The 17,103-nt window shown below is 40.7% G+C and overlaps 1 protein-coding gene across 4 annotated transcripts in view; it reads left to right on the top strand.

Moving 5' to 3' along the window:
* Nucleotides 1–4,252: 4,252 nt before the first annotated feature.
* LOC109621623 (protein Wnt-10a) overlaps nucleotides 4,253–17,103 on the top strand; it is a 101,781-nt gene continuing 88,930 nt past the window's right edge. For 3 of the 4 annotated variants that reach the window (XM_062849760.1, XM_062849759.1, XM_029871350.2), the window contains exon 1: nucleotides 4,253–5,008. The gene's annotated coding sequence lies outside the window, so the exon portion shown is untranslated. The remainder of the gene's footprint in view (nucleotides 5,009–17,103) is intronic. The other variant, XM_062849761.1, reaches the window with a different exon arrangement.

The following is a 17,103-nucleotide window of genomic DNA, read 5'->3' as shown; positions in this document are numbered from 1 at the left end:
ACTTACCGCTGAAAAAATCATTTAGGATTATGTTATAGAATAAAAAGAAATCTAGCGTACAATAACATTGAATGCCGTTCAAATTGATTTGGATTCGTTTTACAATCGAACGACATTTTGGCGCTTGACTCATGAGAGCGAGATTTTGCTTGAAATGATTCAGAATCACGCGCGAGTTTGCTTACGCAGGAGCGGTTCATGAGTAATGCTTTGAGTGTTTTACTAACACTGGGTAATGGCTTGATAATATTTAAAAAAGATCAAACATCTAGTGGGGGTAGCGGTGGCTAGTTTAGCCTCTTCGGGTTGGTTTGGTTGATGAGGGCCATTAACAAGAATCGAAATGGGCTCTCTGCGATGCACCTTTACTCCATCATTGACGTTGCGTCCTCGAAGTCCAGCATCAGCAAGTACCTCAAGCAGGCCCTGCGGAGACTTCGAAAGTCAATAACGGAAGCCAAGCAATACCATTGGATACCCGTGGAAATTGCGGCAGTGGTAGAACCCGGGAAGACAAAAGTTACGAAGTCTACCCAGACGGAAGACTTCACTTTCGCGAGTTCGCGAGTATGCCCAAAGGTACGGATGCGACTGCTTGCCAAACAAGCATTCGTAGAAGCGTGTGAGGCAGCCGTCAGATGAGAAGCTACCAGGCGACGCCCGAAAGGCTAGGCGGTTGTGAACCCTGGTTATAATGCCGGTAAGTTGGACCTCAGCTAATCGTCCCAAAAAACTGGGAATGTGAGCCTGAAAAGGCCGGCCTATCCCGAATTGAAGGGAACAGGGTGTTGTGACCATTGTTTGGTCCTCAGCAACCACACGTTAGGGTTGATCAGCGTAAAGATCCCCTTGGACCGTGTTCAATCGAAGTGGAGAAAGAAGAAATTGCTGGATGTACAGGAAACGTAGGGGGGAAGGTGTCAAGCGCGAGAAGGGCGACGCGCCCGTCATCAAGACCGGACAGTCCAAGTACTTGGAAGTCTTGAAGGCGATGTGGTGCGACACCAAGCTCGTGGATTTGGGAGCCAACGTGCGCAGTACGGGTGAAATGATCCTCGAGCTCAAACGCAACAAGGAGCGCTAGGGCAGCGCCTACAAAAGACTGGCAGAAGAGGACCTTGGCGAGGGTGTCAAAGTGAGAGCTCTAAGAGAAGTAACAGTGCGAGGTGCAGGTTGCCACCGCTGTCGTTATGCTACGGAAGGGCCCGGCGGGATCACAGGTAGCCTTGGTACAGCGGACACAAGTATGTAACTCCAGCTTAGGGTGGGCTGGTCAGTATGCCAACTGAGCTAGACGAGCCACCGGAGGTTTGCTTCAGGTGTCTGGACCTAGGACACAAGACATGATACTGCAACGACCTACACATGAACAAGCTTTGTAGGCTATACCACGGCGAAGTACTAGTAGTCGGAACGGTGTGGAGTCGATTATTAACGTTAATTTTTGTAGTCCTGGCAAGTGAATCAAAATTCAACCATCGCGCAACAATAATGACAATGTCGCAACCTGTATTTGTTACGACAATCCACCCAATGCGACATAAGTTTGTCCCAACTTGAAAATAATAGGATAAACATCGTACACCACGAGTTTAGCGATTTTTAAGCCTTGCATTGCGATTTTCGAACGGTAACTTCGAGTCAGTAAACACTGCAACTCTGCTGAAGATTTATCATCAAACAGCTTCGACTTTGGGTTAGTAAATATTGATTATTCACGAGTTGGAAAGTACGCAACAAATTCAGCTTACGTTTTGTCTGCAACAAAAATTTTCGAGATCTTGTCATTATCTGTTACCAGTAAGGATAAAGAGTAATAGTCGCGCCTTCTTTGTTGCTTGTTTTGTGCCTCTTTTGTCTGACTATTCTCTTCACTGGTCCTGGCCTAACAAGTAGTTCGAACTGGAGAGTAGACGATAGCGATCAAACTTCGATGAAGGGGTATTTAGGGAGGCCTGCTTACAGGGTCTCTGTCAGAATGCCATGGCAATGCGAATCTGTGGAGTGATGCCTACATAATAATGATGAACAAGACAAGAAGTTTAATGGCTCCTACAGAGCAGTCGCCATGGCAGAGATGTTGGAGGAGATCATCGAGGGGCTTTTTCCGCGTCCTAATTATTGTCCTTGACCTCCTTTGGAAGGACAGCTGGGGACTGGAGCTGGCGATGAGGAGAGGGTCACCGATGAGGAACTTGCGGAGATAGCAAAGTCCCCTAGCGTTGGTAAGATCCCTGGTCTGAACGAAGTTCTGAATCTGGACTTAACAGTAGCTATTGCAGAGGTCTGCTATGCAGAACTGCCTGAGAGAGGGAGTTTTTTTCAGAAGTTCGGAAGCGGCAGAGCTTGGAACTATTACCAAAGGCGGGGAAACCACCCGGAGACCCGTCGGCTTATAGACCAATGTGCTTAATCGACACGGCGGGGAAGGTGCACGAGAAGATCATCCACAACAGAATGTTGAAGCACACCAAGGGTGTAAATGATCTCTTGAACAACGGGTTCAAATTCCAGAAGGGGTTCAACGCTATATTTTCGGTTACAAAAACCACTGAGGTAGCGCTCCAGCGTGAGAGATGAGGGATTCGCTGCTGTGTAGTAGTGACTCTGGATGTGAGGAACGTGTTTATGGTGTTTTATGGTGCATGCCATAGCAAGCGTAAGCTTCTGGCTAGTATCGCCACGCCTATACTGCCCCCACTCGCATAACTGTCCCATATGAATAGGAATCCAGCAAAGATGGGACTGTTATGCGAGTGGGGGCAGTATACTAAGATATGGCCACATGCAGGTCGGACATCGGCTACGTAGGTCATACCAGTGCCCTGCGGTTGAAATCGAGCCTTACAGCGATTAAGTGGGGAGAACACCCTAGTAGCGTTGCTGTCATGGCGTTGGTCTGCTGGGATGGATCCGAGACCGCGGTTGGAAAGGAGTCATTGGCAAGGAGGGCAGATGGAGACCCAACCATATGGACACCAGGAATATTAACCACTCACCTTACATACTACACCAGAAGCCCTGTGAGAAGATCGCTGCTCAACACACCATAAAAGCTACTGAAGTTACGTGTTACTTCATTACCACAAGCTAGAGATCTATCAAAATGAAAAGACGCACAACTTTACCACAACACATTTGAAACCAAATCTGAACAAACAAACCAGAGTGTGATGTTTCATGTGGGTTACATAGCACAAGCTAATTGCATCATAATTGCAAGCTAATTGTATCATCACTTGCGAGGAATATCTAAGCTCCACCTCCATGAATCGATGTCAAACACGAGGTAATTTGTGATTCCTATGAAACACAGCCGCAACTTTACGAAATTCGGAGTTTAAATGCAACTCAACTGACAAGATGGAAGTTGCATGTGATTTTAGAGTAACTCATTTGAGCCAAAGCATAGAAAGCCACATTTTAGATAATGTTGCAGGTGCTACTTGGGGGCCCCATGTCGGTACGTTCCTTCATGTACCCCCAGGACTCAGCAACATACAATGTTCAGAACTAATATGGGTCATTACTTGCTCTTCTAATGATAAAAATAAATAAAAAAAATAGGAGCTAGATAAAAGGTGTCTTTAGCAAAGTTGCTAACAATTGCACTGTCTTCAACTTTGCTGAAGAACTGGATCGCGTATGACTCAAAATTAAAAAGCTCTGTTCCAGATTTGAACTAAGACGAGGACCACCCTAGTCATTTTTTTTTAAAGATGCAGCAAATAACTTCTCTGAAGACTCTAAACGCCTAAAATTTACGCTAACAGAGATAGGATTTTTTTTTCCTGGTAAAACGAGGATTCGGACCATTGTGCATTTCTTAGAAGAAAAAAAGGCATGATCTTTGGATTTTTATACAAAAAAAATATATCATGTCCAGTCCGTAAGCTGATCTGATTCTAACAATGGGTCCGTGCACAGAAAAGATTGGCCAGGATTGATCTACTACAGTATTTCTATACTCTATACTGCCGTGTGCAGCACAGTTCTAGACGAACATTTGAAAAGGGCCTATCTGCTTTTTGTAAACAAACATGTTTCTGTCTTTGCAGGTCCCATCTGCATCCACCCACGCACATCAACACCTTTAACAGATAGCTTGAAGAACACTCTTTCTGATAAGGATGTTGATGTGCGTGGGTGGATGCAGATATGCCCTATAGAGACAAAAACATGTTCGTTTACGCAAAGCAGATAGGCCCTTTTCAAATGTTCGTCTAGAGTTGTCTCATGTTCTATGGGACTCCCTATTAACATGGGACAACTATGTTGCACAAGGTAATAACTTTCCCACAAAAATCTGTCCATCCTTCGGTATCGTGCTCTCTTCTTGTGCATAGGGCGCAATATCAGGATATGCGCACGCGATTGTAAGCATTGTCATCCTCCCATAACCCCCCGTACGCAAGCATAGAACCAGTGACGACGACGTCCCAGCACTAGCATATCGTCATCGTTCACAGCAGGATAAACAGTAGTAGGTAGCTGGGTAGGTAAGTAAAGGGTGCAATCATTCGTCAGCAGAAGACCGAGTCACCGCGCGAGTTCGTCATCGTTCGGATTCTTGCCAATACCGAGCACATCACATCGATTACCAACATTGATTGTCGGTTATTAGCGGAAACAGAAACCCGCCAACCACCGCGCCGAAGACGTATCGTCGCGCGGTCGTCATCGTCGTTGTCGTCGTCGTCGTCGTCACCGGTTCGGCACCATACCACCTAGTGCAAGAAGGAGTTGTGCGCTTATATTGCACATTGATTGTGACACGAAGGGCGACCGCCCTGGCCCAGGCTCTGCGCTGCCAATCACGGCGCGTGGGATAACAACCCCCGGCCCTGGGAGAGAGACAGCGAGCGAGATCAGTTGGGTGGATTTTTTTGTTTTTAGTTTATTCCGCGCGTTTGACGAGTCGAGGTGTACATTACAGTTCCGGTTCGGGAGTTTGTTTTGTGATTGTTTTCCGTGGGAGATTCGCGGCAATGCGTTTGGTTTGAATGTGGTGCGTCCTGGGATATAGGTGCAGTGGTGGTAGGGGGGTTATGTGTGCTGCTTGAGTTGGGTCAGGTTTTGTTTCATCGTTCAGGTGGGATGTCCGAACTAAAACAGTCAAATGTGTGCAGTCTTTTGGAGAGTACCTACAAGTACTTTGTTAAAAACAGTGTCGGTTAAAATTGATCTATTTTATTTATCCATCCTATAATCATATTTTTTATTATTTATTTTGTTATATGCTTCATTTAAACTATTTGAACTATTTGAATCTATTTGAAAGCGATAGTAAAATGTGACAGTTAAGCATTAAGCATATTTATGCCAACTCAAGATTTGTGCTAACTCAATCACATTGCGATCAATTTAGAGAAATCTAGAATCCGCCCCATCTAAACACCAATAACAAATAGCGTAGCTTCTCTGTTATTGGATTTGAGATATACAGGTTGATATCAGGAGGGCCCATATAGCCGAGGCGGTAAACGCACGGGTATTCAGCATGACCATGCTGAGGGTGACGGGTTCGATTCCCGGTCGGTCCAGGATCTTTTCGTAAAGGGAATTTCCTTGACTTCCTTGGGCATAGAGTATCTTCGTGCCTGCCACACGATATACACATGCAAAATGGTCATTGGCAGAGGAAGCTCTCAGTTAATAACTGTGGAAGTGCTCATAGAACACTAAGCTGAGAAGCAGGCTTTGTCCCAGTGAGGACGTTACGCCAAGAAGAGCTCCTCTCCTCTCTCCTCTCTTGATATCAGGAAGTCCCAAATTTTGGTAAATTTGTTAATATTTGCTATGTGATTGTTTACACAAATTTGATGCGGCCTTTTAAATTGTTTGTCTTAAACTTTATCTGTTTGACTACCAACAACATTACATAAGTCGAACTCAAGCTTCCATTTATAGCGGTAAAAATACCGATAATTTTTCGATGTTTTTATGTTTTTTAGTAAATTTGTGAAAGTTTGATGTCAATGTAATGTAATGTGATATTTTTTTTTATCTGTATTAACGAGATTTTTAGCCCTAGGCTAGTTCATCTGGGGACCCACGCTTTACTTCCCTTCCGAAGGAAGAACCCACATTTCGTGAATTTGTCGGGAGTGGGATTCGATCCCAGGTCCTCGGTGTGATAGTCAAGTGTTCTAACCATCACACCAGGTCCGCTCCTCTAATGTGATAAATTATTTCCCTGGAATTTCATGAATTCCAGTTATCTTGTTAGGATTATAGATGAACTCTTTCTTCTTGATTCTTCTCAATACAGAGCATATTTTTAATAATAAAAGTTTTATTTAGCTTACTGTTGAACAATGCTTCGATTGATACAGTGTCAACTTTTAATCATTACCTAACCTCGAAGTTCAAAGGAAACTGTGTGTGTTTTTTACCTATATGTTCGGGCTGCCAGAAAGAAATCTGTCTTCTGTCTGTCCTATGAGAAAAATGTTGAAGTTTAGGACAAACACCTTGCAGTTCCGGTTCAACAGTGCACCAGAACTTCAAATATACAAATCACAAGAATCAAGCTTCGAACAACGTCGAAAATTTTATTTTCTCCTTGGTCACTTGTGAAAAGCTTGAAATATGAGGAGCAGGTGCGCTGGTTTTTTTTTATAATGAGATTTGTGCACTTAATATAGTAAGTAGTTGCAAAAGTAGGCCATGGTGGAGGCCATTTTGGGATTCTAATAAATAAGTCTTTAAAGTTTACATCACACATGGCGATGATTCAAATTTCACAGAATTCGAAAGTAGGCGAATTCCGCGCCAGCCAACTCATCCAGTGGTGGGCAGCACCCTCGCAGAACCCAATGAAACTTTGTGAGTATGAAGTCTGTTACAAATTAAAAAAAATATAATAATTGGCCCCACGTTGGGCGCCATTGTTACAAATAAAACAAAATATAATAATCAATGGCCCCACGTTGGGCGCCATTGTTACAAATAAAAAAAAAATATAATAATCAATTGCCCGCGTTGGGTGCCAAATTACGGACAAACAATGATGGAACCCTATAAATGCTCTATTTTATTCTTCATTACGAAAAATAAATAGAACATTTCAAATGCACATTAAATTATAACTACACGAATTCACATTTACAACACAAAACATAAAAGTGGCCAGTTATCCTCAAAGGAATAACAATTTACGATCACAGGATGACGAGGTTTCATTTATTGGTTTTGGTCCATCAGTCAATCCTGAAACAGTGTTTTGTTTGGCTGATTCCATTTTTGTTAACAGTATTTATTCTGTTTTCATAGCTTATTTGTGTCTAGGAAAACTAATCCCAATTGGCCATCCCAAATCGGGTTTTAATGCAAGACGGCTGCATGTTGATGTCCCTGCTAGGGAGCGGTTTGCCTGTCTTGCAGTCATTTGTCGCCAGAAATGACCTTAATGTATGCAACCACTCCGGTTGCTAGGGCTATATTTCTCCTGAGTGATGGAAGAACCCTATAAATGCAAATTATAATTAGTAGAATATTCACAAGCTAAAATCGAACAGGTAACAGAAAAATAAACTGGTAACAAGTCTTGGATTTTAAAGCAACTTTGCATACTTCGCTTTTTCATTTTTTTTCTAGACTCACATTTGATAAGGGCTAAAGTTTTATTGTCCGATTTATTTTAATTATTGCAACTCAAAACTAGGAAGACCTAGAAAACAATGATGTATGGGTGGCTTTTAGGATTTTTAGGAGAAAAAAATAAAAAATATCCACTGGATAAAAACTCTTAAGTTTTCATTGACGCAAACACAAATCGAATTTAAAATTAATCTACCATCTTTTATCCATGAAAAATAAAAAAAAACACTAAGCCCAATTACTTATTTTACTCAAAAGATCATTTTTTGTTGTGTTATATTCATGTAATGGAAATTAAATGACTTTGACCCTTTTCAAACAAGTGATATTTCACAAATTTATCTCTTAATTTGCCAATTAAACGTAATTTGCCTAAAAATACTTCAAGTTTTTACGTCCGTTACATTTCAATCTTCCTAAAGAAGCTTATTCTCGTGTATTACTACAACTTCTTAGGGGCTGTCCATAAACCACGTGGTCATGAGGGGGGGGGGGGGGGGTTCGGCCAATGACCATTTTGTATGGACAAATGAAAAAATTTGCATGGACTAATGACCACGGTGGGGGGGGGGTTGAAAAGTCCCAAAAAAATGACCACGTGGTTTATGGACAGCCCCTTATAATAAAATTATCCAGATGGTGACCTGGAAGTCGTGCAATTTTTTTACCTGGAAATGTTTCTTAAGGTTAAGGTTTCTCATAGCATTTTTAGGCTTTTTTTATTATCTTAAAAATGTAAAATACGTCTAAAATATTATGCATAATATTTATATTTTATGGTAAATAACATCTGTTTACCAACCATTTCTTTTATACACGTTGTTTTTCTTATTCTAAAAGTTTCATCACGTATTTTGTTTAGATGTACTACAAAAGACATAATTTCAAGTAGAATTAATCTTATTATTTTTGTATGAGTATCCTCTTGAAAAATATTTGGAAAAATATACTGAAAACTTCAGAATGATCCTTTGGTAAGCACTTTTTGGAAAACTCCATAAAATTTTTTGGAACTAACTACAGCGTATCAAACAATTGTCCGTACAGCAATTTTATGGCCAAAATATTTTTTCATTCAAATGTTTATAACTTTTTTATACGTCAATCAAAAACGCTGAAATTTTGACCAATTATAATTCATATATTAAGCTTCATTGGTAAAATTTTGAGCGAGATCGAATAAGTTTTCTGAAAGTTATAGAACTTTTAGTAAAATTTATAAGATTTTTGAACACATTTTTAAAACATTATATCTCTATATGTACTTGTTGAAACTTTTTCAAATTGTTTTGTGTTACAGCTTATACCTAAGGCTTCCATATGCAGTTTCGTTTAAAATTTCATATTCACTACAAAAAATATGAAAAAACTGTATGTGTTCAGAGTGTCATTTGGAAATTTATCATATTTTGTTCAATAAAAGTGCCAAGTGTTTTCAACTTTTTAAACTCTCTTATGGTGATAAGCTCCACAGCGTCTTAACCGCGATTTAATCTGGATTTGACCAAATCCGAGATTAAAATTAATACCCCGTGCGTTAAGCACCAAAATCGGTAACACACTGTAAGGACGCAGCCACTTTCAGCCGTCAAACTTGAGTATGAATGTGTGCGTATGCGAAAGGCAGGCGACAACAAAAAAAAAGTGACAGCTAATTTGATTTCACTCCAGAGTGTTTGTTTTGTTTTCACGCGTTTTGTCCGCTCTGTTTGGTGAATCTACCTAAATAATAATTTCCAGGTGTGATCCGCGAATCATTGTTGGTACCGTCGGCACTTCCAATCCGAATAGAGTGAGTCAGTGAGTGATCGTCTCGGTGAAGCTGTTCCCGAAAGCACATCCGAATTCAGAAATCTGGAAGTTTGTTGAGCTGTTGCTATCACCGTTTTCCTGCCTCCTGCCGGGTGTGTGCACCGGCATTGAACCGCTGGTAAAAAGGCAAATTAACGGCGCTCGGCAAAAGGGCCTCGCGGGAGCGATTGCGAACCGACCGTCTGGGTGAAGCCGGTGGACTTTTGATTTCCGAAAGGCTGAGGAGCTGCTACCATCACTACCGGTTTCCTACCTGCTATCATTGGAACAGATCCTCGACGATCAGGGTAAGAAAATGTTAAATTTTTCAATTCTCAATCTTTGGAACACCTCTATTTGATGCAACGTCCCAACTGAGGCAAAGCCAGATTCTCAACTTCTTTGAGCTCAGTTATTAACAGCTTTCTCCATCAAATATTCTTGCAGAAGAATCTCGGTGCGGTTGCTCGCCGGGGAACGTTTGGATAGGAAGTTCCTGGAGTGGACACCACCACCGCCGTTTTCCTGAAAAGCTTGTTACGTCATCATTGCAAACGCTAGCAAAAAGGCTAATCAACCGCGCTCGGCGAAAAGGCCTCGCTGGAGCGTTTGCGAGCGGCGAGACACCGCTCTTTTTTATCTAAACCGACCGTCTCGGCGAAGCTACCAGCCGGTGCCCATCCGATTTCTGGTAGGTTCTGGAGCTACTACCATCACCACCGGTCTCCTGCCTGCGATTATTGGTAAGAAAATTTAAACATTTTCAATCTTTGTTCTTTAGAGAACTTCTTCCAGGATTGCTTCCCATAATAATTTCGTGATTCCTTCCAGAATTTTTTCTTGGTTTCTGTGATTCCTTCCAGAATTTCTTCCTGGTTTTCTTCAAAAAATCCTTCAATTCTTTCAATAGTTCCTTCAGGGATCACTTTCGAAATTCCTTCCACGATTTCTTCAGAAATTTCCTCCGGGATTCCTTAAGGAGATCCTTCCGCGATTCCAAGAGGCACTTCTTCAGGGATTACTTTCGCAGTTCTCTCCGGGATTCCTTCAGAATTCCTTCAGGGATTTCTTCTGAAATTCATTCCAGTATTCCTTCAAGAATTCCTTCCGAAATATCTTCCCCAATTTTATTCTTCTTCTACAGTTCTTTTCGGGATTCCTTTAGAAATCGCTTTCTAACCGCGATTCTTTCAGGATTTTCACCTAGGATTTGTTCAGTGAATCCTCCTGCAATTTCTTCTGCGATTCTTCGGATTCTTTTCCTAATTCTTTCCCTACGATATTTCTCTAGTAATTCCTTGGAGGATTTCTTCCGGAATTCCATGTACAATTTTAACTGTTCTAATCAGTAAGTAGCAACTAGGGTAATTCGCCAATTATTGAACACTACCCAAATGTTGAACAGTTTCTGAATATTTTATTATAAATCTTACTTAAGTAATTTTCATCCAACGTAAACGTAAGATGTAGATGCATATACATGTGGGTTACGATATTGCTTTAATTAAGTTACATAATTACACATATTTTACGTAAAAAAAAATGATTGAAAATTTTGTACCGCTGATGACGCGAAAACTGCACAATTCTTAATTTTAAGAAATAAGCTTTGCGGGCAAATCGACCACAAATATCAAAGGCACACCATAGTTACAAAAACTGGAAGGATGTCATTAACAGTTTAACATTGTTTAAAATCATATTTTCATTGTAATTTAAGTTAAAAAAATATTTTTCTTATCACACTATCATTATGCATCCATGATCCAATTGTTGAACACTGGCATAACCTACGATGTTAGCATGACTGCTAGAATTTTTTTTCACTTAACCTTACCGTGTATTTCATGGGGTTTCAAGGGCGTTCCAGGGATGTTCTAGGGGTGTACCAGTGGGCTTCAGAAAGATTCCAGTGGTTTTCAATGGGTTTCAAGGGCGTTCCAGAGGTGTTCAAGAGGAATTCAGAGTGTTAAGGGGCTCCCAGGAATATTTTAAGGCGTTCCAGGAGGCTCATGAGCAACCCATGAGTTTTCAAGGGATTTCAGGGTCGTCCCATGAGTGTTCTTGGGGGTTGAGTGGGTCCCATGGGTTTCTAGGAGAGTTTCAGGGGCTTTTAAAGGCGTACTTTTCTTCTATCGTTTTCGCTTCTAATCAAATCTTCTCTGCCATTTTTGCATCTAGTCATGTTTAAAATGGTTTCAGTCCACTAGAGCTCTCTTCCATTGTGCGTTTACTTGTCATTTGAATGAATTGTCACTAGCTCGGACTAGCTGGGCACAAAACACGGAAAACCAGGAAAAAAAACCGCCAGAGTGAAAAAAATATCGGATGTCGGGTCAAAGTCGGGTGAAATTTTATCAAATGTTGGACCACTGTTGGACTCACATCGGATAACTGTTGGGTCTATGTTGGGTTTGGTGGCCAAAATAAAAACAGGTGAATGATAGGTTGATGTCGGGTTATACGTCATCAATTACGAACAAAGCTTCAACCGTTCAACAATTGACAAGAACCGTCCAACATTAGGATGAGCTAGCTTAAGGAAGCGTTCAACATTTGGGTTACAGACTTCCCATACAAATGTTCTATTTTCTCTTAGAAAATGGAATTTAAGAGAATACAAATTCAATGGGCAGTATAAGGGATAAGTAGATCTGGACGTTCACTGGATATTTTTCAACTAAAGTGGAATTATGCACGGAAAAACAAACGAAAACCAAAATGCCGGTACTAACCGTTCAACAATTGGCGAATTACCCTACGCATTGTACGGTCACCTCATGCTAAAGGATTTTTTCCGGGATTCCTCTAGGAATTACTATCGGGATTCCTGCAGGAATTCCTTCTGAGATTTGTTCAGTAAATCTTCCTGCAATCTATTCCGCGATTCCTCCTGTGGAATGGTGCATTATGTATCTCTTCACTGTACCTTGCGCTGTTCTGCAGTCCTACCCCGTGTATGCGTATCTGCCGTACGCATCATCTTCTTTGCGTATACTGCTGATTGACAGTTCTCGACCTACTTCAGTTCTATCTACACTGAAATAAATTTTGTTGTGGAAGCTACCGATTCCATAGTAAAATTACTAACCGTACCTATGATTCTCAACCGACAACATTTTCCAGTTAATTCCACTAAAACACTGTCAACTTACCTAGCAGTGTAGTTAACATTACCAAAAATAATTTTAATTTAACAAATGAGTATTGTATTTTTAACCATACTGTGTTGTAAAATGCGTGTCCTGGAAACATTAACAATGTTTTGTTGTTGAGACGACTATGCTTTTAGTTGAATTTACTACAATGCATTGTAATTTCAAGCATATTTCAGCTACCTTAACAGATTTTGTTGTCGGTTGAGAATCATAGGTACGGTTAGTAATTTTACTATGGAATCGGTAGTTTCCACAACAAAATTTATTTCAGTGTAGACTATCGAACGGGCTAGTTATGTAATGCGTTTGTTTTTAACTTTTCAATAAAGTGTCCGTGTTTTTATAACGTAATTTCGCGAGTTCCCCCGTATATTATCGTCTCCGAATTTCCGAGTGCGTTGTATTCCACTGCGTTGGCCTCCGGACTCTGCTCGCCGTCACCTCCAAGATTCTTTATCCATTTTTTCCCGGTTTTCCTTACGAAATTTCTACAGGAATTCCCTCCGGGATTTCTTCTGAATTCTTTCGAAAAAACTCTTGAGATTCCTTCAGAAATTACTTCTGGGATTTGCTCAGTAAATCTTCCTGCCATTTCTTCCGCGATTTCCTCAGGATTCTTTTTCCATTTTCCCGGGTTTTCTCATGAAATTTCGGCAGGAATTCCCTCCGAGATTTCAGCCGATTTTTTCCGGGATTCCTCAAGGAATTTCTCATAGGATTTTTTTTATGAAATCTTTCTGGGATTCCTTCACAGTTTCTTTCCATGCCAGGCCTGTGCACACAAGTGGCGCCAAGGGTGGGGTTTTCCCAATTTCGGTAAAAGGCGGAGGGGCGCATAGTGCATGGAGCATTGGTATTGGGGGAATGGGGAGGGGGTTAACACCCCCCCCCCCCCCTCCATGCAAAATGGCCATTGGCAGAGGAAGCTCTCAGTTAATAACTGTGGAAGTGCTGAAAGAACAGCTGAGAAGCTAGCAATTACTTGTGGAATTCCTTCAGGAAGTTCAACTGATCTTCTTTTTGGAATCACTTTCGGGATTCCTTTGGGAATTCTTTCCGCTATTCTTTCCCGAATTCCTTCTGGGATTTGTTCAGTATTTTTTCCGCAATTTCTTCTACGATTCCTTCTGAGATTCATTCCCCAGTTCTTTCCAGTTGCTTTTCTTGCGCGATTCCTGTTAGCATTCCTTCTGCACGCTTCATGTGACTTCTTCTGTAACTGTTTGATATTCCTCAAAGAGTTCCTCCTGGGATTCCTTCAGAAATTCCTTAAAACTTGTCTGCGATTATTTCCGGGAATCCACCAGGAATTACTTTTAGGATTGTAGAATTAATTCAGGAAATCTTTCTTGAATCATATCCAGGATTCTGTCAGGAAGTACTTCCGGAATTCACTTAGGAAGTTCTACTGAATCTTTCAGGATCCCTTCAGGCTTTCCTACCTGAAGTCATGAAATGCATGAAATCTTTCCGCTTTTTTAAGGAACTCATTCTGGGATTTGCTCAGTAAATCTTTTTGCAACTTCTTCCGCGGTTCCTCCCCAATTCTTTTCGGATTTCCTTCCGCGATTCCAGCAGAATTTCCTTCCAAGATTTGTTCCAGAATTCCTTCTGGGATTCCTCAAGGAATTCCTCTCTGGATTTCTTCAGAGATTGCTTATGGCATTTCTTCAGAAAATTTGTCTGGAAACCTCCCAGGGCATCTTTCACGAATTTCTTCCAGAATTCCTTACGAGACTCTTTAAGGAATTCCTTCTGAGATGCGTTCAGGAATTCCATCCGGCATTCGTTCGGCAAATATTCCTGGAATTACATCGAGGATTCAATTATGAATTACTTCATGGATTCTGTTGAAGACAAATCTCAGCAAGCCTTGATATATATAGCTGTAATGTCAAATTAGAAAATAAATTCAGTTCTTCTCTAACCACTAGTAAAGACAGACGTCTTAAGCTAACTCTCTACAGATTCCTTCAGGAATTTCTTCATAGATTCTTCAGGAATTTCTTTTGTTATTATTTCCGATATTCCTTCAGGATTTGCTTCTCGGTTTTTTTCAGTAAATTTTTGTGAAATTCTTTCCAAGATTCCTTCACGAATTTCTTCCACGATTCTTTCCGGAATTCCTTCAGAAATTTCATATGAAATTTCTGCAGGAAATCTTTCTGGTATTCCTTCATGGATTTCTCTGAGATTCCTTCAAGGTTTCATCCCGCGATTCCTTAAGAAATTCCTTCCGGGATGCTTTCGGATTTTTTTTTTCGGGATTCCTTCAGGAATGCGTTCCGCAATATTTTCCGGAATTTCTTTCAAATATTGAAAACATGGGAGGGCGAAAGGGACGCCAAACTTTCAGCAAACTTTTCATTTGGCAGTCATTTAACGAATTTATTTTATTACTAGGCAAACCATGGCCAACATCGAGAAGAAACGAGCAAGAAAGTTTACTCAAGATGATGTAGAACTACTCACGGAGCTGGTTTTCCGGTACAAACATGTAATTGAAAATAAAAAAAACAGATAGCGTCACTGTTAAGCAGAAAAACGAAGCCTGGGAAAGCATTTCCATCGAATTTTCGGCTTCAGCTTCCCATCCACGGACAGCAGAGCAACTACGGAACTTTTACAAGAACACCAAATCTAAACTAAAACAAGAACTTGCGAAAGAAAAGGCAGATTCGTTTCGTACTGGCGGTGGAACAGCAACGGTGCGACCAAAACATGATTCCCCGCTGCTACAGATTGTCCAGGCAGAGATAACCCCGCTTCATAATCCATACGACAGCAGCCATGATTATTATAACGATGTATGTATAATAAGTATATGTATATTTTGTCTTCATTTACCTTTCTTAAATTAAATGTTAAAAATTAAATAATAAAATATTCAATGTGTTTCTTCAGAACAATCAACCTTCAACCAGTCGTGGAGTTCGAAACAAACATGAAGAGGCGTACAACGAGTTCATTCGTCTCGGCGGCGATCCAGCAATGCTGGGTGACGACACTCCAGCGTATCCGGATTTCACCGAATCAGGAAATACCCCACCACATTCTCTGGAAGACATTGGAAGCAGTAACAATACTCCGGCTCCTGTCGATATGCCGCCTTCTGTCGGTTTACCTACTCCTGCTACACCGCCTGCTCCTGCTTCAGAAGCAAGGCCCACTCCTGTCGGCCCTAACACTATTCGAAACAACAAGAGACAAAGGATTAACTTCAACACTCTCCGAGAATACGTCGGAGAGTTGGGAGATCTGAAAAAGCGGAAATACGAGCTCCAAAATAAGCTTCTGGAGCTGCAAATTCAAAAACTGCAACAAGAACTAAATACTTCACAAGAGTGAACTATTTCTTCTTGCAATTCATGTTTGCATTGATCCATTTTGTAGCTCGTATTTTCGCTTAAGCTATACATGATTTGCATTGATAATGAAGTATTTGTCATTTGTACGTTCATTCATTCCAATTAATTAGTGTAACAATAAACTTATAAAAACGAATCAACAGCTCTACGCAACAACAATCGATTTGTGATCGCAGTTCTCTATCCTCGGTCGCGTCTTACATTCGTCTACATTGCAAGGTGTCCCCCACATATTTGGTGGTTCCTGCTTTGCTGTTATTATCGTTCTGTTGCACACCGCCAAAGATGGTAATAAACTCAACACTTCGAGTGCTTGCAAGTTCTCCTCGTACATGGTGCAGATCTGGTGTCCATAGAGCATATCTCCGTTTTCATCAGCGTTTTCCACGTGATACTTTTGGCTTTGACTTTCCCATATTTATTAATCATGATGCAATAATCCATGTATAAATAAATTATTGGTAATTTGAAAGTGAACGATCTTGGATTGGACTCCGAGAGGCAGTGCTGAAAATGTCAGTTCGAAAGGTCAAGATTCAACCAACTGCTGCTCATTTCAAAAGCTGGACCTGAAAAAATAGTAGGATGAAAAATTTGTACGACCAGTTCTACAAGAAAGTTACGGAAAACCGCTCTTTTTCGAATTTTTAAGGTTTCACGGACTACCTGCGAAACATGCCAATCGATATTCACCAGAACTGGTCTAGCCGCACAAGTTTTTCATAAGCCATGTTCTCAGCTTCAGCTTCTAAGATGAGCTGTAGATGGCTGAATTTAGATATGTTGAAATGGAATTTTCAGCACTGCTGTCAAGAGGTGTTAAATCAGAGTTTAAAATTTTCATTGTCAATGAGTACTATCAACATGAATTTTGAAAATTCTAGACTGAGGGGTCAAAATAAAATTCATTTTGGTGAATGAATTTTCTAACACATTCATTAATTTTTCTGACAGTGAAAATTTTTACTGAGAAACATAACAGGACCGTAGCGACCGACATTCTTTCAATTATCACAAAACATGTGTATAGTAATTCATTGGAATTCTAGCTATCTGTTCTATTTGCTCATTGAGTCGATTTGTACAGCTGTGTTAAAAAAATAGCAAGGAAAGCCGTTTTTAATACAAAATGACCAACTTTGACATGATGTTACTTTGTTCTCCTATGAACGATTGAACTGAAA

The sequence above is a fragment of the Aedes albopictus genome, chromosome 2, assembly GCF_035046485.1.
Source record: "Aedes albopictus strain Foshan chromosome 2, AalbF5, whole genome shotgun sequence".
In the NCBI taxonomy this organism is placed as follows: Eukaryota; Metazoa; Arthropoda; class Insecta; order Diptera; family Culicidae; genus Aedes; species Aedes albopictus.
The sequence above is the reverse complement of the archived record's forward strand: the minus strand, read 5'-3'. Positions and strand labels throughout refer to the sequence as shown.